This window comes from Oryx dammah, unplaced genomic scaffold (assembly GCF_014754425.2).
Source record: "Oryx dammah isolate SB20612 unplaced genomic scaffold, SCBI_Odam_1.1 HiC_scaffold_5, whole genome shotgun sequence".
In the NCBI taxonomy this organism is placed as follows: Eukaryota; Metazoa; Chordata; class Mammalia; order Artiodactyla; family Bovidae; genus Oryx; species Oryx dammah.
In genome coordinates this window covers 117,171-134,598 of record NW_024070189.1, presented here as the reverse complement: position 1 = coordinate 134,598, position 17,428 = coordinate 117,171, and the positions used below count along the sequence as shown (strand labels likewise).

At 41.6% G+C, this 17,428-nt stretch overlaps 1 protein-coding gene across 1 annotated transcript in view; it reads left to right on the top strand.

The window, feature by feature from the left end:
- Positions 1-17,428, top strand: part of CAMK4 (calcium/calmodulin dependent protein kinase IV) — a 279,671-nt gene that overhangs the window by 223,119 nt on the left and 39,124 nt on the right. The window lies entirely within an intron of this gene.

Genomic DNA, 17,428 nt, shown 5'->3' with positions numbered 1-17,428 from the left:
GCCTGGGGACCAGGAGAAGGGACAGGGGCTCTGTGCCTGGGGACCAGGAGAAGGGACAGGGGCTCTGTGCCTGCCTTTCAGGGAGCAGCTGCTCTTATCCCTACTCAGGAGTAGAAACAGAGTCTAGGGCAAAGAACAGGGAAATACCTTTGTGTTTGGGATTAAAGCCATGAACCCTTTGTCACTTTACTCACTTGCTCTTTGTTAGGAAGGTGTGTGAGGAGACGTGTCGTTCGTTCCAATGGTGTGCAGGACTGCAGGAAGTGAGGGTGGCCCCTGGTTCTTATTGATGGCCCTGGTCTACCCTCACTAGGAGAAGGGCTTTAGGTGGGGTTTCCCAGCCAGAGGCCTCAGAGATGACACAGTCCTCGCATCCTTGACCATCCTCCCAGCCTCCTGGAGGCACCCTGAGTACAGGCCACAGTCCAGAGACAGAACAGTAGCGTTTGATCCAAGACAGCCTGAAGCGTGCCCCCCTATTTTTTCTTGATGACTCTTTTAATCTGGCAACAACCTAAAAGCCAATAAAGCTTGTAAAAATTATCAAGAATTTCTCAAGTTTTTCTGACTCATGAAAACATCACAAATTAATTAAAATCTGTGTTACAAAGAAAAGAGACAAGATTTCAAGTTACCAGTTGTAAAACTAGCTATCATTTTCTCTTAGGACTGTCATTTTTTATACAAATCTTCCTTCACTTACTCATATGTTCAGCAAAATCACCTGCTGTATTCAAGTCAGTGCTTGGCACCAGGAAGATGCAGTTTCTTGCCCCTCCTCCACTCCCATGGGCTCCGCATCCGTAAGGAACAAGTGTAAAACCAAACACGTGTACCTCGAGGAATGCCGTGTTATGCTCGTGGAAAGGCCATTATGGAAACATACGAGAAAGGTGCTTTCAGCATTATCTGTCCTATTCTTCTATGGGATTTATGTTTATTAGTCATGTCATGTCATAAGTAGCCACATAAGAACTACATTCAGTTCAGGTCAGTCGCTCAGTTGTGTCTAACTCTTTGCGACCCCATGAATTGCAGCACGCCAGGCCTCCCTGTCCATCACCAATTCCTGGAGTTCACTCAGACTCACGTCCATCGAGTCCATGATGCCATCCAGCCATCTCATCCTCAGTCGTCCCCTTCTCCTCCTGCCCCCAATCCCTCCCAGCATCAGAGTCTTTTCCAATGAGTCAACTCTTCTCATGAGGTGGCCAAAGTACTGGAGTTTCAGCTTTAGCATCATTCCTTCCAAAGAAATCCCAGGGCTGATCTTCAGAATGGACTGGTTGGATCTCCTTGCAGTCCAAGGGACTTTCAAGAGTCTTCTCCAACACCACAGTTCAAACGCATCAATTCTTCGGCGCTCTGCCTTCTTCACAGTCCAACTCTCACATCCATACACGACTACTGGAAAAACCATAGCCTTGACTAGACGGACTACATTACTAACTCATTTTAACTCTTTTAACAGCTTTTGAGTTCACAGAAATCAGACTGGAGCAGTGCACTAAGAAAGCCACTGAAGGAGATGTACGACTAAAGGCACAGAATTTTAGTGCCAGAAGGAACTTTAGTGTCCAGTAACATTCTCATCTTACTGAGGTCAAAAGAGTATGACTTCCTCAAGGTTCCAAGTCTAGTCACCAGAGGGTCAGGGATGAGGATTAAGGTATGCAAGGTCCCAAAAGCAGATTTGCAGAAGGAGGCGGAGCTGACCCACTCCAGTGCTCTTGCTGCGGTAATCCCATGGATGGAGGAACCTGGCAGGCTGTAGTCCACGGAGTTACCAAGAGTCAGACACAGCTGAGCACACACGCATCACACTAATCAAAAAAGCAACATAGAAAAACCAATGTAGTTTCCCTTCATAGCAGTATATATCATTTACAGCTTTCAGTTTAAAATGTTCCTTATTTTAATTTTTGAAACCTCAGAAGTGTTGGTCATTGTAAGAAGTGAAAATCCGGCTGCTCAGTCGTGTCTGATTTCTTGCCACCGTATGGAGGCAGCACAGAAAGACAGGAAATGGCCTCCACCGTCTCCTGGAGTTCACTCAAACTCAGATATCTCGAGTTGGTGATGCCATCCAACCATCTCATCCTCTGTCACCCACTTCTCCTCATACCTTCAATCTTTCCCAGCATCAGGGTCTTTCCAATGAGTCAGTTCCTCATATCGGGTATCCAAAATATTGGAGCTTCAGTTTCAGCATCAGTTCTTCCAGTGAATATTCAGGGTTGATCTCCTTTAGGATGGACTGGTTTGACCTCCTTACAGTCCAAGGGACTCTGAAGAGTCTTTTCCAGCACCACAGTTGCAAAGTATCAATCCTTCGGTGCTCAGACTTCTTTATGGTCCAACTTTCATATCCATGCACAACTACTGAAAAAACCCATAGCTTTGACTATATAGACCTTTGTTGGCAAAGTAATGTCTCTGCTTTTTAATACACTGTCTATGTTTGTCATAGTTTTTCTTCCAAGGAGCAAGCATTTTTTAATTTCATGGCTACAGTCGCCATCCACAGTGATTTTGGAGCCCAGGAAACTAAAATCTGTCACTATTTCCACTTTCTCCAAACATAAGACAGATGTTGATTTCTCTGATACACTGGAGATCTGGAGGTAGGCGGTCCAGGTGGGTTCCACCGCTATGGCTCTGCAGGTGCGGTGGGTCTCAGTGTCAGGGATTCGGACTTTTTCTGTCTTACTCTACCATTCCCGAGTATGTTTCCTCACAGTCCAAAATGACTGCTTGAAATCGGTCTTTACATCTGCATTCTACACAACCGGAAGAAATAAACTCTAAGAAAGCACATTTTCATGTTGAATGCACTTCCAGAAGCCCCACGTATCACTTCCACTTGTATCTTACTTGCCAGTACTTAGTTCCAGTCCCAGAAGACCAGAGAAATTGCCAGTGCGTCCTTACTGGACTTGCTGCCAATGTGAGCTTGGGGTCTGTTAGCAGAGTGAGTGCTGCACCAGACAACTGTCTCTACCACAAGCTTATGAGTGAGATTTTCATTCTCAGAAAAAAAGGTGGGAACCATTACAGTATGTTCCTTTTAGCCATCCTCTTCTTCTGTTTTTATATTTTTATTTTCCTTAGAACTGTTACCTGACAACCTGTCCATCACCCTTCCCTTCTAATCGTGCCATATGAACTTTCCCTTTCTCTAATTCATATGTCCTTATTTGACCTCATCCTGAATTTCTCTCCTGCTCCGAGATCTCCAACAACATGGAGAAAGAAGAGCCCTGAATTCAGTACTGTATACCAAGTGGGGTGGCCCATTTTTGACCCTTAATTGCTGACCAGTTGACAGAAGGATTGAAAGAGGATTGAGGAGAATGAGACAACAAATTAAGGGTTTCCCACAACAGTAAAGCTGGTGGGCAACTTAGTAATTGCTATCTAATACTGAATACTAAGTATTCCAGGGAGATAGGTAGGTTGGAGAAATCCTCTGAGAATTGAGCAGCCTGAAATGTAAGGATCAGGGAGAAATTACCCTAGTGATCTCTCAGGGTCCCTTCTGTGACTGAGATAGCAGAGTCCTTTCAAAAGCTTATTAATAATAGTGATAAGAGCAAGTCTTTCTTGTGAGAGTACAAAATGATCATTTTCAGTCAGTCAGTTCAGTCGCTCAGTCGTGTCTGACTCTTTGTGACCCCGTGGACTGCAGCACGCCAGGCCTCCCTGTCCATCACCAGCTCCCAGTATTTACTCAAACTCATGTCCATTGAGTCGGTGATGCCATCCAACCATCTCATCATATTGGGCACCTACCTACCTGGAGAGTTCATCATTCGTTGTCCTATCTTTTTGCCTTTTCATACTGTTCAAGGGGTTCTCAAGGCAAGAATACTGATGTGGTTTGCCATTCCCTTCTCCAGTGGACGTCTTGTCAGAACTCTCCACCATGACCCGTCCATCTTGGGTGCCTACATGGTGCGGCTCCTAGTTTCGCTGAGCTGGACAAGGCTGTGGTCCAGGTGATTATATTGGTTAGTTTTCTGTGATTGTGGTTTTCAGTCTGGTCATTCTCTGAATGAATGATTGATTCACTATGAATGAATGATTCATTCACTGGTAAAATGAACATTAAATGTGTTAATAGACTCCATGTTAGTCACCGAGATTATGAGTGAACACAGTATGATCTTGCCCTTCAAGGATCTCATAGGCTATAAAAAAAGAAAGACCTGTACAGGATAAATCAGAATTTATTGTGATAAATTACATACTTATCTGCGCCTAACGCTCAAGGATGCAGAGGGGAGGGAGTAGCTAGTCATTCTTAGGTGGGCCTTTACAGAGGAGGAATGCTGGAGAATCAATAGGAGTTCAGCGAGTGAAGAGGCGGCCACAGGCCTTTGTCAGCAAGCATAGGGACAGAGAAGGCAGGGGAGTGGCGGCATCTGGCAGCTTCAGGGACTGTTTGCTGCTCGGTCATTTTGCATGACTACAGCGTGGACTCTTTGGTTCCGGGAATGCAGATGGACTTGAAAAAGTAGGATGCACCAAATTTTAAAAGAATCTTTGCACTAGGCTAAGGGATTGAGACTCGCTTTGGTAGATAATATTGACCCAACAAAGGTTCTCATCAGAGCAATTATATTTTAAAATCAAGTCTCTTTTATCAGTGTCTTGATAATGACATTATGACAGGTGGATCTGAGAGAGAAGAGAGATAAAGAAGACAAATTAGAAAGCTATTGTAGGTGCTCTTTCCTGTCGATCCAGTCACTTATTTTTTAACATAAAATTATTATAAAAATACTATTTCCAACTCTTGCTTTGCCTTCTTATGAGACAATGCTCTTAAGGCGATTCTGTCTCATAAGAGAGGCTTGTTTTCTATTTGTTTTTTCCCGGCAGATGTCCACATTACCCTCAAGGCTGGGTAATGGGGCAGAGGGAGCTGAGTGGTTGAACTGGAGGCAGAGGCTCCCCAGGAAGGCGTGCTTTGCTGAACCGCACAACAGAAGGAAGCAGCTAGGACTCTGCAGCAGGAGGGGGTCAGAGAGGAAATAAATGTGCTTTCGGGCTCTGAAGTGCTAGACTCACACTGGAATTGTAGAGGCCAAGGCAGGCTTAGAAATAAAAAACAGGAAAGTTTGATGTACTTAATTTAAAAGGCAGGGTTCATAACATATATAAACAGACATGTATTTTCATACAGTCTCTTGATCCAAAGGAAATACAATAGAATATTAACCCCAAGAGGGGGCAGCGGGAGCAGGATTCTAAGGACCTGGTGACGCCGGGACATGGGCAGCAGGCAGCCTAGAGCAGAGAGAAGGTGCAGGGATGTGAATTGTTTCAACTTAATGTGATAATATGTCTATTCATCTGTCTCACAAACAATGAGACCTTTTATACGTAAGGCTGAAGCCCTCTTCGAGGATCACCCTCAATTCCAGCCCTTTCTCCCCACACCACATATAAGTACTGGTGTTTTCTTTTTTTTTTTTTTTTTAAGTTCATTGCAAAAAGAAAGTCATCATTGTGAGTATCAGTTTTCCAGGTAGCCTTCTGAGAATATTTGGGTGAGGAGGGAACTGTCCATTTATACAAAGAGCTGAAAATGAGATTCAAGTGCAAGACTGGCAGAAATCACAGTCATGCTATGAAAAGCACGACTTTACACAGAGACTTTGCATTTAACTTGGATGGTGACAGAGAAGGGAGGCTGAGCTCACTTCTGGCTTGATGTAAGGATGATTGTGTCCTATGTGGATTATTCTTATGTAAAATCACTGCAGATGGTGACTGCAGCCATGAAATTAAAAGACGCTTACTCCTTGGAAGAAAAATTATGACCAACCTAGATAGCATATTCAAAAGCAGAGACATTACTTTGCTCACTAAGGTCCGTCTAGTCAAAGCTATGGTTTTTCCAGTAGTCATGTATGGATGTGAGAGTTGGACTGTGAAGAAGGCTGAGCGCCGAAGAATTGATGCTTTTGAACTGTGGTGTTGGAGAAGACTCCTGAGAGTCCCTTGGACTGCAAGGAGATCCAACCAGTCCATTCTGAAGGAGGTCAGCCCTGGGATTTCTTTGGAAGGAATGATGCTAAAGCTGAAACTCCAGTACTTTGGCCACCTCATGCGAAGAGTTGACTCATTGGAAAAGACTCTGATGCTGGGAGGGATTGGGGACAGGAGGAGAAGGGGACGGCAGAGGATGAGATGGCTGGATGGCATCGCTGACTCGATGGACATGAATCTGAGTGAACTCTGGGATATGGTGATGGACAGGGAGGCCTGGCATGCTGCGATTCATGGGGTGGCAGAGTCGGACACAACTGAGCAACTGAACTGAACTGAACATTGTCTGATTTCTTGAAGGATTTTTCAATTACATCTTTGGAGAGTGTGGGTATTTTGTTATACCATGTGCCATTTGTTAGGAAATTTAAAAAGGAAAGCTATCCAATCAGTCTCACTTACAGAACTTTTGCCCCATGCTATTAATAACAAAGGGTTCTCCTATAAAAGAATCTCAAAGGAAAAAAGATCACAGATACTGTGTGTTTAAGCAAATACTCATTATTTCCTGGGAAATGTGCCCAGTTAAAACAGAACTCCAGGCCAGAAAACTAAAATTTGTGATTCAGATAAATGGAATCAATGACTAATACTCTGAAATACTCCATGAAGTATTCAACATTGAAGAAATTCTGAAAATCTTGTTAGGAATAGAAACAGGTCTCAAGAAAAAAAATATCCATTGGGCATGGCTCCAGATAAATGTGTTACAATGTAACTATGCAATACTACTTCCAGAATATCTTAACTGGTTCAGATATTTAAAGCTTGAAGTTTGTGGGTGTTCTGCAGATGCTGACTATAGCTATGAAATTAAAAGATGCTTGCTTCTTGGAAGAAAAGCTATGACTAACCTAGACAGCATATTAAAAAGCAGAGACATTACTTTGGTGACAAAGGTCCGTCCGTCTAGTCAAAGTTATGGTTTTTTCAGTAGTCATGTATGGATGTGAGAGTTGAAGTATAAAAAAAGCTGAGTGCCAAAGAATTGATGCTTTTGAACTGTGGTGTTGGAGAAGACTCTTGCGAGTCCCCTGGACTGCAAAGAGATCCAACCAGTCCATCCTAAAGGAATCAGTCCTGAATATTTATTGGAAGGACTGATGTTGAAGCTGAAACTCTAATACTTTGGCCACCTGATGTGACGAACTGATGCATTTGAAAAGACCCTGATGCTGGGAAAGATTGAAGGCGGGAGGAGAGGATAAGATGGCTGGATGGCATCACCGACTCAATAGATATGAGTTTGAGTAAACTCCAGGAATTGGTGATGGACAGGGAGGCCTGGCCTGCTGCCGTCCATGGGGTCGCAAAGAGTTGGACACAACTGAGCGACTGAATGTAACTGAAACGTACCCATGCCCATCATAGACAAGAAATACAAGCTGTTACAGTAGAAAAGAAACCAGTACGGAAGCGGTTATATAAAAGAATGTTTCTGTCTAATATCAGTTATCTAATTTATTCATAGGCTTAGTTAACTGAATTATGTATCTTCATATTTTATATTCCTACTTATGTATTTATCCACATTCATTTTTGTTCAAGATTGTATAAAGAATTTTATTTGAGGGTTTTTTAAGCTGAACTTTTTTTGTTGTTGATGTTTTTGTTTTGTTTTTCAGAAAATAGCAAAAATCAAACTTGAGTAAAACTGAGTGCTTTAGAGAACAGTAAATGTTGCTATATTTTCTTTTCTGCTGCACAATAAAAATAAACATGATTTAATAATTTTATACTAATTTTTATTTCACTTTTTGAAGGCATAATTAGCATCTGTTTTAGTTTTAAACATTTATTTTGTTTCATAATCTTTCCTTTTTAAAATTATTTATTTTAATTGGAGGCTAGTTACTTTACAATATTGTAGTGGTTTTTGCCATACATTGACATGAATCAGCCATGGGTGTACAAGTGTCCCCCATCCTGAAACCCCTCCCACCTCCCTCCCCTCCCCATCCCTCTGGGTTGTCCCAGTGCACTGGCTTTGAATGCCCTGTTTCATGCATTGCACTTGGACTGGTGATCTATTTCACATATGGTAATATATTCAGGGTCCAGAAGCTATTAAGAATTTATTTCCTCTTGGCATTTTCCAGGTCTAATTATTATAGGGAAAATCCTACTTCGTTACCACATTGATATATTCTAAAGAAATAACCTATTCCATTCACTGTACCAGAATTAGAATTTTTTCAGCAGTCTACAGTCAGAAGAGATTTATGTCTACATGCAAATACATTGCCATGAAAAATACCGGAAAATTTAAATGAGTAAAAGATGTAAATCTAATAGTCTAAACTACAAACTTTCTCTTTTTTTCCCTTTGTCTTACTGATTTTATTTATTATAATACAAATTTATTTATTTTAATTGGAGGCTAATTACTTTACAATATTGTATTGGTTTTACCATACATCAACATGAATCTGCCACGGGTGTACACGTGTTCCCCATCCTGAACCCCCATCCCACCTCCCTCCCCATACCATCCCTCTGGGTCATCCCAGTACACCAGCCCTGAGCATCCTGTATCATGCGTTGAACCTGGCCTGGTGATTCATGTCACATATGATATTATACATGTTTCAAAGCCATTCTCCCAAATCATCCCACCCTTGCCCTCTTCCACAGAGTCCAAAAGACTGTTCTATACATCTGTGTCTTTTTTGCTGTCTTGATTACAGGGTTATCATTGCCATCTTTCTAAATTCCATATAAATGCGTTAGTATACTGTATTCGTGTTTTTCTTTCTGGCTTACTTCTCTCTGTATAATAGGTTCCAGTTTCATCCGCCTCATTAGAACTGATTCAAATGTATTCTTTTTAATGGCTGAGTAATACTCCATTGTGTATATGTACCACAGCTTTCTTATCCATTTGTCTGCTGATGGACATCTAGGTTGCTTCCATGTCCTGGCTATCATAAACAGTGCTGCAATGAACATTGGGGTACACGTGTCTCTTTCAATTCTGGTTTCCTCAGTGTGTAAGCCCAGCAGTGGGATTGCTGGGTCATATGACAGTTCTATTTCCAGTTTTTTAAGGAATCTCCACACTGTTCTCCATAGTGGCTGTACTAGTTTGCATTCCCACCAACAGTGTAAGAGGGTTCCCTTTTCTCCACACCCTCTCCAGCATTTATTGCTTGTAGACTTTTGGATAGCAGCCCTTCTGACTGGTGTGAAATGGTACCTCATTGTGGTTTTGATTTGCATTTCACTGATAATGAGTGATGTTGAGCATCTTTTCATGTTTGTTAGCCATCTGTATGTCTTCTTTGGAGAAATGTCTGTTCAGTTCTTTGGGCCATTTTTTGATTGGGTTGTTTATTTTTCTGGAATCGAGCTGCAGGAGTTGCTTGTATATTTTTGAGATTAATTCTTTGTCAGTTGCTTCATTTGCTATTATTTTCTCCCATTCAGAAGGCTGTCTTTTCACCTTGCTTATAGTTTCCTTTGTTGTGCAGAAGCTTTTAATTTTAATTAGGTCCCATTTGTTTATTTTTGCTTTTATTTCCAATATTCTGGGAGGTAGGTCATAGAGGATCTTGCCGTGATTTATGTCGGAGAGTGTTTTGCCTGTGTTCTCCTCTAGGAGTTGTATAGTTTCTGGTCTTACGTTTAGATCTTTAATGCATTTTGAGTTTATTTTTGTGTATGGTATTAGAAAGTGTTCTAGTTTCATTCTTTTACAAGTGGTTGACCAGTTTTCCCAGCACCACTTGTTAAAGAGATTGTCTTTTCTCCATTGTATATTCTTGCCTCCCTTGTCAAAGATAAGGTGTCCATAGGTGCATGGACTTATCTCTGGGCTTTCTATTTTGTTCCATTGACCTATATTTCTGTCTTTGTGCTGGTACCGTACTGTCTTGATGACTGTGGCTTTGTAGTAGAGCCTGAAGTCAGGCAGGTTGATTCCTCCAGTTCCATTCTTCTTTCTCAAGACTGCTTTGGCTATTCGAGGTTTTTTGTATTTCCATACAAATTGTGAAATTATTTGTTCTAGCTCTGTGAAAAATACCATTGGTAGCTTGATAGGGATTGCATTGAATCTACAGATTGCATTGGGGTAGTATACTCATTTTCACTATATTGATTCTTCCGACCCATGAACACGGTATATTTCTCCATCTATTAGTGTCCTCTTTGATTTCTTTCACCATGTTTTATAGTTTTATATATATAGGTCTTTTGTTTCTTTCAGTTCAGTCACTCAGTCATGTCCGACTCTTTGCAACCCCAGGAATCGCAGCATGCCAGGCCTCCCTGTTCATCACCAACTCCCAGAGTTCACGCAGACTCACATCCATCAAGTCAGTGATGCCATCCAGCCATCTCATCCTCTGTCGTCCCCTTCTCCTCCTACCCCCAATCCCTCCCAGCATCAGAGTCTTTTCCAATGAGTCAACTCTTCGCATGAGGTGGCCAAAGTACTGGAGCTTCAGCTTTAGCATCATTCCTTCCAAAGAAATCCCAGGGCTGATCTCCTTCAGAATGGACTGGTTGGATCTTGCAGTCCAAGGGACTCTCAAGAGTCTTCTCCAACACCACAGTTCAAAAGCATCAATTCTTCGGCGCTCAGCCTGCTTCACAGTCCAACTCTCACATCCATACATGACTACTGGAAAAACCATAGCGTTGACTAGATGGACCTTTGTTGGCAAAGTAATGTCTCTGCTTTTGAATATGCTTTTCTTCGTCTTTTAATTTCATGGCTGCAGTCACCATCTGCAGTGATTTTGAAGCCCCCCAAAAATAAAGTCTGACGCTTTTCCCACTGTTTCCCCATCTATTTCCCATGAAGTGATGGGACCAGATGCCATGATCTGTTTCTTTAGGTATATATATTCCTAATTATTTTATTCTTTTCATTGCAATGGTGAATGGAATTGTTTCCTTAATTTCTCTATTTTCTCATTATTAGTGTATAGGAATGCAAGGGATTTCTGTGTGTTGATTTTATATCCTGCAACTTTACTGTATTCATTGATTAGCTCTAGTAATTTTCTGGTGGAGTCTTTAGGGTTTTCTATGTAGAGGATCATGTCATCTGCAAACAGGGAGAATTTTACTTCTTGTTTTCCAATTTGGATTCCTTTTATTTCTTTTTCTGCTCTGATTGCTGTGGCCAAAACTTCCAAAACTATGTTGAATAGCAGTGGTGAGAGTGGGCACCCTTGTCTTGTCCCTGACTTTAGGGGAAATGCTTTCAATTTTTTACCATTGAGGATAATGTTTGCTGTGGGTTTGTCATATATAGCTTTTATTATGTTGAGGTATATTCCTTCTATTCCTGCTTTCTGGAGAGTTTTTATCATAAATGGATGTTGAATTTTGTGAAAGGCTTTCTCTGCATCTATTGAGATAATCATATGGCTTTTATTTTTCGATTTGTTAATGTGGTGTGTTACATTGATTGATTTGCAGATATTGAAGAATCCTTGCATCCCTGGGATAAAGCCCACTTGGGCATGATGTATGATGTTTTTAATGTGTTGTTGGATTCTGATTGCTAGAATTTTGTTAAAGATTTTTGCATCTATGTTCATCAGTGATATTGGCCTGTAGTTTTCTTTTTTTGTGGCATCTTTGTCAGGTTTTGGTATTAGGGTGATGGTGGCCTCATAGAATGAGTTTGGAAGTTTACCTTCCTCTGCAATTTTCTGGAAGAGTTTGACTAGGATAGGTGTTAGCTATTCTCTAAATTTTTGGTAGAATTCAGCTGTGAAGTCATCTGGACCTGGGCTTTTGTTTGCTGGAAGATTTCTGATTACAGTTTCACTTTCTGTGCTTGTGATGGGTCTGTTAAGATTTTCTATTTCTTCCTGGTTCAGTTTTGGAAAGTTGTACTTTTCTAAGAATTCGTCCACTTCTTCCAAGTTGTCCATTTTATTGGCATATAATTGCTGATAGTAGTCTCTTATGATCCTTTGTGTTTCTGTGTTGCCTGTTGTGATCTCTCCATTTTCATTTCTGATTTTGTTGATTTGATTTTTCTCCGTTTGTTTCTTGATGAGTCTGGCTGATGGTTTGTCAATTTTATTTATCCTCTCAAAGAACCAGCTTTTGGCTTTGTTGATTTTTGCTATGGTCTCTTTTGTTTCTTTTGCATTTATTTCTGCCCTAAGTTTTAAGATTTCTTTCCTTCTACTAACCCTGGGGTTCTTCATTTCTTCCTTTTCTAGTTGCTTTAGGTATAGAGTTAGGTTATTTATTTGACTTTTTTCTTGTTTCTTGAGGTATGCCTGTATTGCTATGAACTTTCCCCTTAGCACTGCTTTTACAGTGTCCCATAGGTTTTTGGTGATTGTGTTTTCAATTTCATTCATTTCTATGCATATTTTGATTGCTTTTTTGATTTCTTCTGTGATATGTTGGTTATTCAGCAGCATGTTGTTCAGCCTCTGTATGTTGGAATTTTTAATAGTTCTTCTCCTATAACTGAGATCTAATCTTACTGCATTGTGGTTAGAAAAGATGCTTGGAATGATTTCAATTGATTTTTTTTAATTTACCACGGCTAGATTTATGACCCAGGATGAGATCTATCTTGGAGAAGGTTCCATGTGCACTTGAGAAAAAGGTGAAATTCATTGTTTTGGGGTGAGATGTCCTATAGATATCAATTAGGTCTAACTGGTCTATTGTATCATTTAAAGTTTGTGTTTCCCTGTTAATTTTCTGTTTAGTTGATCTATCCATAGGTGTGAGTGGGGTATTAAAGTCTCCCACTATTATTGTATTATTGTTAATTTCCCTTTCATACTTGTTAGCATTTGTCTTACATATGGCAGTGCTCCTATGTTGGGTGCATATATATTTATAATTGTTGTATCTTCTTCTTGGATTGATCCTTTGATCATTATGTAGTGTCCTTCTTTGTCTCTTTCACAGCCTTTGTTTTAAAGTCTTTTTAATCTGATATGAGTATTGCTACTCCTGCTTTCTTTTGGTCTCTATTTGTGTGGAATATCTATTTCCAGCCCTTCACTTTCAGTCTGTATGTGTGCCTTGTTTTGACGTGGGTCTCTGGTAGAAAACATATATAGGGGTCTTGTTTTTATATCCATTCAGCCAGTCTTTGTCTTTTGGTTAGGGCATTCAACCCATTTACATTTAAGGTAATTATTACTTTGGCCACCTCATGCAAAGAGTTGACTGATTGGAAAAGACTTTGATGTTGGGAGGGATTGGGGGCAGGAGGAGAAGGGGACGGCAGAGGATGAGATGGCTGGATGGCATCACTGACTCGATGGACGAGAGTTTGAGTGAATTCCGGGAGTTGGTGATGGACAGGGGGGCCTGGCATGCTGCGATTCATGGGATTGCAAAGAGTCGGACATGACTGAGCAACTGAACTGAACTGAATGATCCCTTTGCCATTTACTTTATTGTTTTGGGTTTAAGTTTATACACCGTTTTTGTGTTTCCTGTCTAGAAAAGATCCTTTAGTATTTGTTAGAGAGCTGGTTTGGTGGTTCTGAATTCTCTCAGCTTTTGCTTGTCTGTAAAGCTTTTGATTTCTCCTTCGTATTTGAATGAGATCCTTGCTGGGTACAGTAATCTGGGCTGTAGGTTATTTTCTTCATCACTTTAAGTATGTCCTGCCATTCCTTCTGGCCTGAAGAGTTTCTATTGAAAGATCAGCTGTTATCCTTACGGGAATCCCCTTGTGTGTTATTTGTTGTTTTTCCCTTGCTGCTTTTAATATTTGTTCTTTGTGTTTGATCTTTGTCAATTAATTAATATGTGTCTTGGGGTGTTTCACCTTGGGTTTATCCTGTTTGGGACTCTCTGGGTTTCTTGGACTCGGGTGATTATTTCCTTCCCCATTTTAGGGAAGTTTTCAACTATTATCTCCTCAAGAATTTTCTCATGGTCTTTCTTTTTGTCTTCTTCTGGGACTATGATTCGAATGTTGGGGCATTTAACATTGTCCCGGAGGTCTCTGAGATTGTCCTCATTTCTTTTAATTCATTTTTCTTTTTTCTTCTCTATTTCATTTATTTCTACCATTCTATCTTCTACTTCACTTATCCTATCTTCTGCCTCCGTTATTCTACTGTTGGTTCCCTCCAGAGTGTTTTTGATCTCATTTATTGCATTCTTCATTATATATTGACTCTTTTTTATTTCTTCTAGGTCCTTGTTAAACCTTTCTTGCATCTTCTCAATCCCTGTCTCCAAGCTATTTATCTGTGATTCCATTTTTATTTCAAGATTTTGGATCATTTTCACTATCATTATTCAGAATTCTTTATCAGGTAGATTCCCTATCTCTTCCTCTTTTGTTTTGTTTGGTGGGAATTTATCCTGTTCCTTTACCTGCTGGGTATTCCTCTGTCTCTTCATATTGTTTATATTGTTGTGTTTGGGGTGGTCTTTCCGTATTCTGGCAGTTTGTGGAGTTTTCTTTATTGTGGCATTTCCTCACTGTGGGTAGGGTTGTACGGTGGCTTGTCAAGGTTTCCTGGTTAGGGAAGCTTGTGTCGGAGTTCTGGTGGCTGGAGCTGGATTTCTTCTCTCTGTAGTGCAATGAAGTGTCCAGTAATGAGTTATGAGATGTCAATGGGTTTGGAGTGACTTTGGGCAGCCTGTATATTGAAGCTCAGGGCTATGTTCCTGTGTTTCTGGAAAATTTGTGTGGTATGTCTTGCTCTGGAACTTGTTGGCCCTTGGCTGTTGCTTAGTTTCAGTGTAGGGATGGAGGCATTTGATGAGCTCCTGTCGATTAATGTTCCCTGGAGTCAGGAGTTCTCTGGTGTTCTCAGGATTTGGACTTAAGCTGCCTGCTTCTGGTTTTCAGTCTTATTTTTACAGTAGCCTCAAGACTTCTCCATCTATACAGCACCATTGATAAAACATCTAGGTTAAAGATGAAAAGTTTCTCCACAGTGAGGGACACCCGGAGAGGTTCACAGTTACATGGAGAAGAGAAGAGGGAGGAGGGAGATAGAGGTGACCAGGATGAGATGAGGTGGATCAAAAGAGGAGAGAGCAAGCTAGGCAGTAATCACTTCCTTATGTGCGCTCCACAGTCTGGACCACTCAGAAATGTTTACTGAGTTATACAGAGAAGAGAAGAGGGAGGAAGGAGACAGAGGTGGCCAGGAGGATAAAGGGGGGAATCAAAAGGAGCGAGACAGATCCAGCCAGTAATCAGTTCCCTAAGTGTTCTCCACCGTCCAGAACACACAAAGAGATTCACAGAGTTGGGTACAGAAGAGAAGGGGGAGGGAGGAGATAGAGGCGACCTGGTGGAGAAAAAGGAGATTCCAAAGAGGGAGAGAGCAGTCAAGCCAGTAATCTCACTCCCAAGTAAAACTGGGTACTGAAGATTGGGTTCTTAAAGGTACAAAATTGATAACAAATACCAAAAAGCAAAGATTAAAAATCTAGAGTAGAGGTTGGATTTTCAAAAATACAATATTAAAGAAAAAAGTCACAAAAATTCTTATATATATATATATATATATGAAGTTTGCTTTTAAAAATAGGGCCTCTCTCTCTCTCTCTTTTTTTTTTTTTGCAAAGTAAAAATGAAAATTAAAGGAGTAAAAGAGGACTTAAAAATTAAAAAAAATTAAAGAATGATTGTAAAAATGGTAAAAATATATCTAGGACTTTCTCTGGTGTTGCTGTGGGCAGTGTGGGGTCGGTTCATTTTCGGATGGTTCCTTGGTCCGGCTATACTTCTCAAGGTCTGTGGGCCCCTCCTATTCAGTCGTTCTAATGACAGGGCTTTAATCTATTGCACCTGTCACTTCCAAGGCGGTTCCCTCTGTTTTAGCTTCTGCTTGCTGGTCTCTTCAGTGTCTAATTTCCACCCTGACACAAGGGGGCAGTGGTGGACACTTTTTTAGACTCACTTGTTCAGTCCTGCTGTGGGGAGGGAGGGGACACTGCAAACGAATAACACTGGAGTGTGCTTGCACTGTCTCTGCCACACTGGGTTTGTCCCCACTCACAGTATGTGTGCTTTCCCTGTCTACACTGCTTAGGCTCTAGGTTGCTCTCCTGGGAACTGTCTGAGGCCAGCCCTGGGTTGTATGCACTTCCCAGGTCTAAGCCGCTCAGGTTAAGGCACTCGGGTAGTCCTCAGAGGTGCAGACTCAGTTGGGCCTGTGTTTTGTGCTCTTTCCAAGCCCAAGCAGCTCAGGTGACCAGGTGTTTGGCAAGTGCAGTTGCTGTGACTTATTGCCTCTCCCGTCCCTGCCACTCTGTTTTCTGGGTGTACAACCAGCACACCTTCTCAAGTGGATGTTGACTGTCCAGAATCCCAAGAAGTCTTGGTTAGCAACAAAGCCTGCTTGCAGTTTGGTAGATAATGCCTCTATGGGGACGCGATTGCCGCCTTCTGGCTCTGGCTGCCCTCGCCTGCCTGTCACCTGAGGGGGATAGACCGGCCTGCAGCCAGCTAGCTCTGCTCAGCCCTTTGTTCTGTGCATGGTCCTGGCGGTGTCTCAGGTCAGGGCTTTTCACGTGGTAGCTTTCCCACAGTCTGGTTTGCTATCTCAAGTTAGTTCCCTCAGATTGCCCTTGGGGCATTCAGGCCCGGTCCTTACTCTAAGCAATGCAGCCCGTCCCTCCCTGCCCAGCCCCCGCTTGCGAGTGGCAGATGCAGGCGTCTGCGCTGCTTCTCAACTGGAGGAGTTACCATTGGGCTCGTAATCTGTGGGTTCTAACTATTTATTTATTTTTCCTCCCTGTTATGTTGCCTTCTGTGCTTCCAAGGCTTGCCACAGACTCAGCAGTGAGAGTGTTTCCTGGTGTTTGGAAACGTCTCTCTTTTTTAAGACTCCCTTCCTGAGACAGAGCTCTGTCCCTACCTCTTTTGCCTCTCTTTTTATCTTTTATATTTTTTCCTACCTCCTTTCGAAGACAATGGGCTGCTTTTCTGGCTGCCTGATGTCCTCTGCCAGCATTCAGAAGTTGTTTTGTGGAATTTACTCGGCGTTCAAATGTTCTTTTGATGAATTTGTGGGGGAGAAAGTGGTCTCCCTGTCCTATTCCTCCACGATCTTCCAAACTTTCAGAATAGTTTCATGTCTTTGTTCATTTCCAGAAGACTAAATAGCTAAGGTGAAATAATTAGAGTATCCAATTACCTTGGTAGTCTAATCATGTAGGGAATTGTATCACCTAAGAACTAATTAAATACCCACAATGATGACCTTCTTTTTCAATGAACTTTAAAAAAAATAACACTGTAAGAAATAAGTATGTAGCACAGTGTCGCCTGCACTGCCTGGAAGTCTCCACGACTGCCTGCTGTGTGCCAGCTGGTCCCCGGGCTTGTGGACAGTGAGATCGGGGCAGGAAAGGCTTGAGGGAGGCAAGAACGCCCGGCAGGCTGGCCTGAACCCGT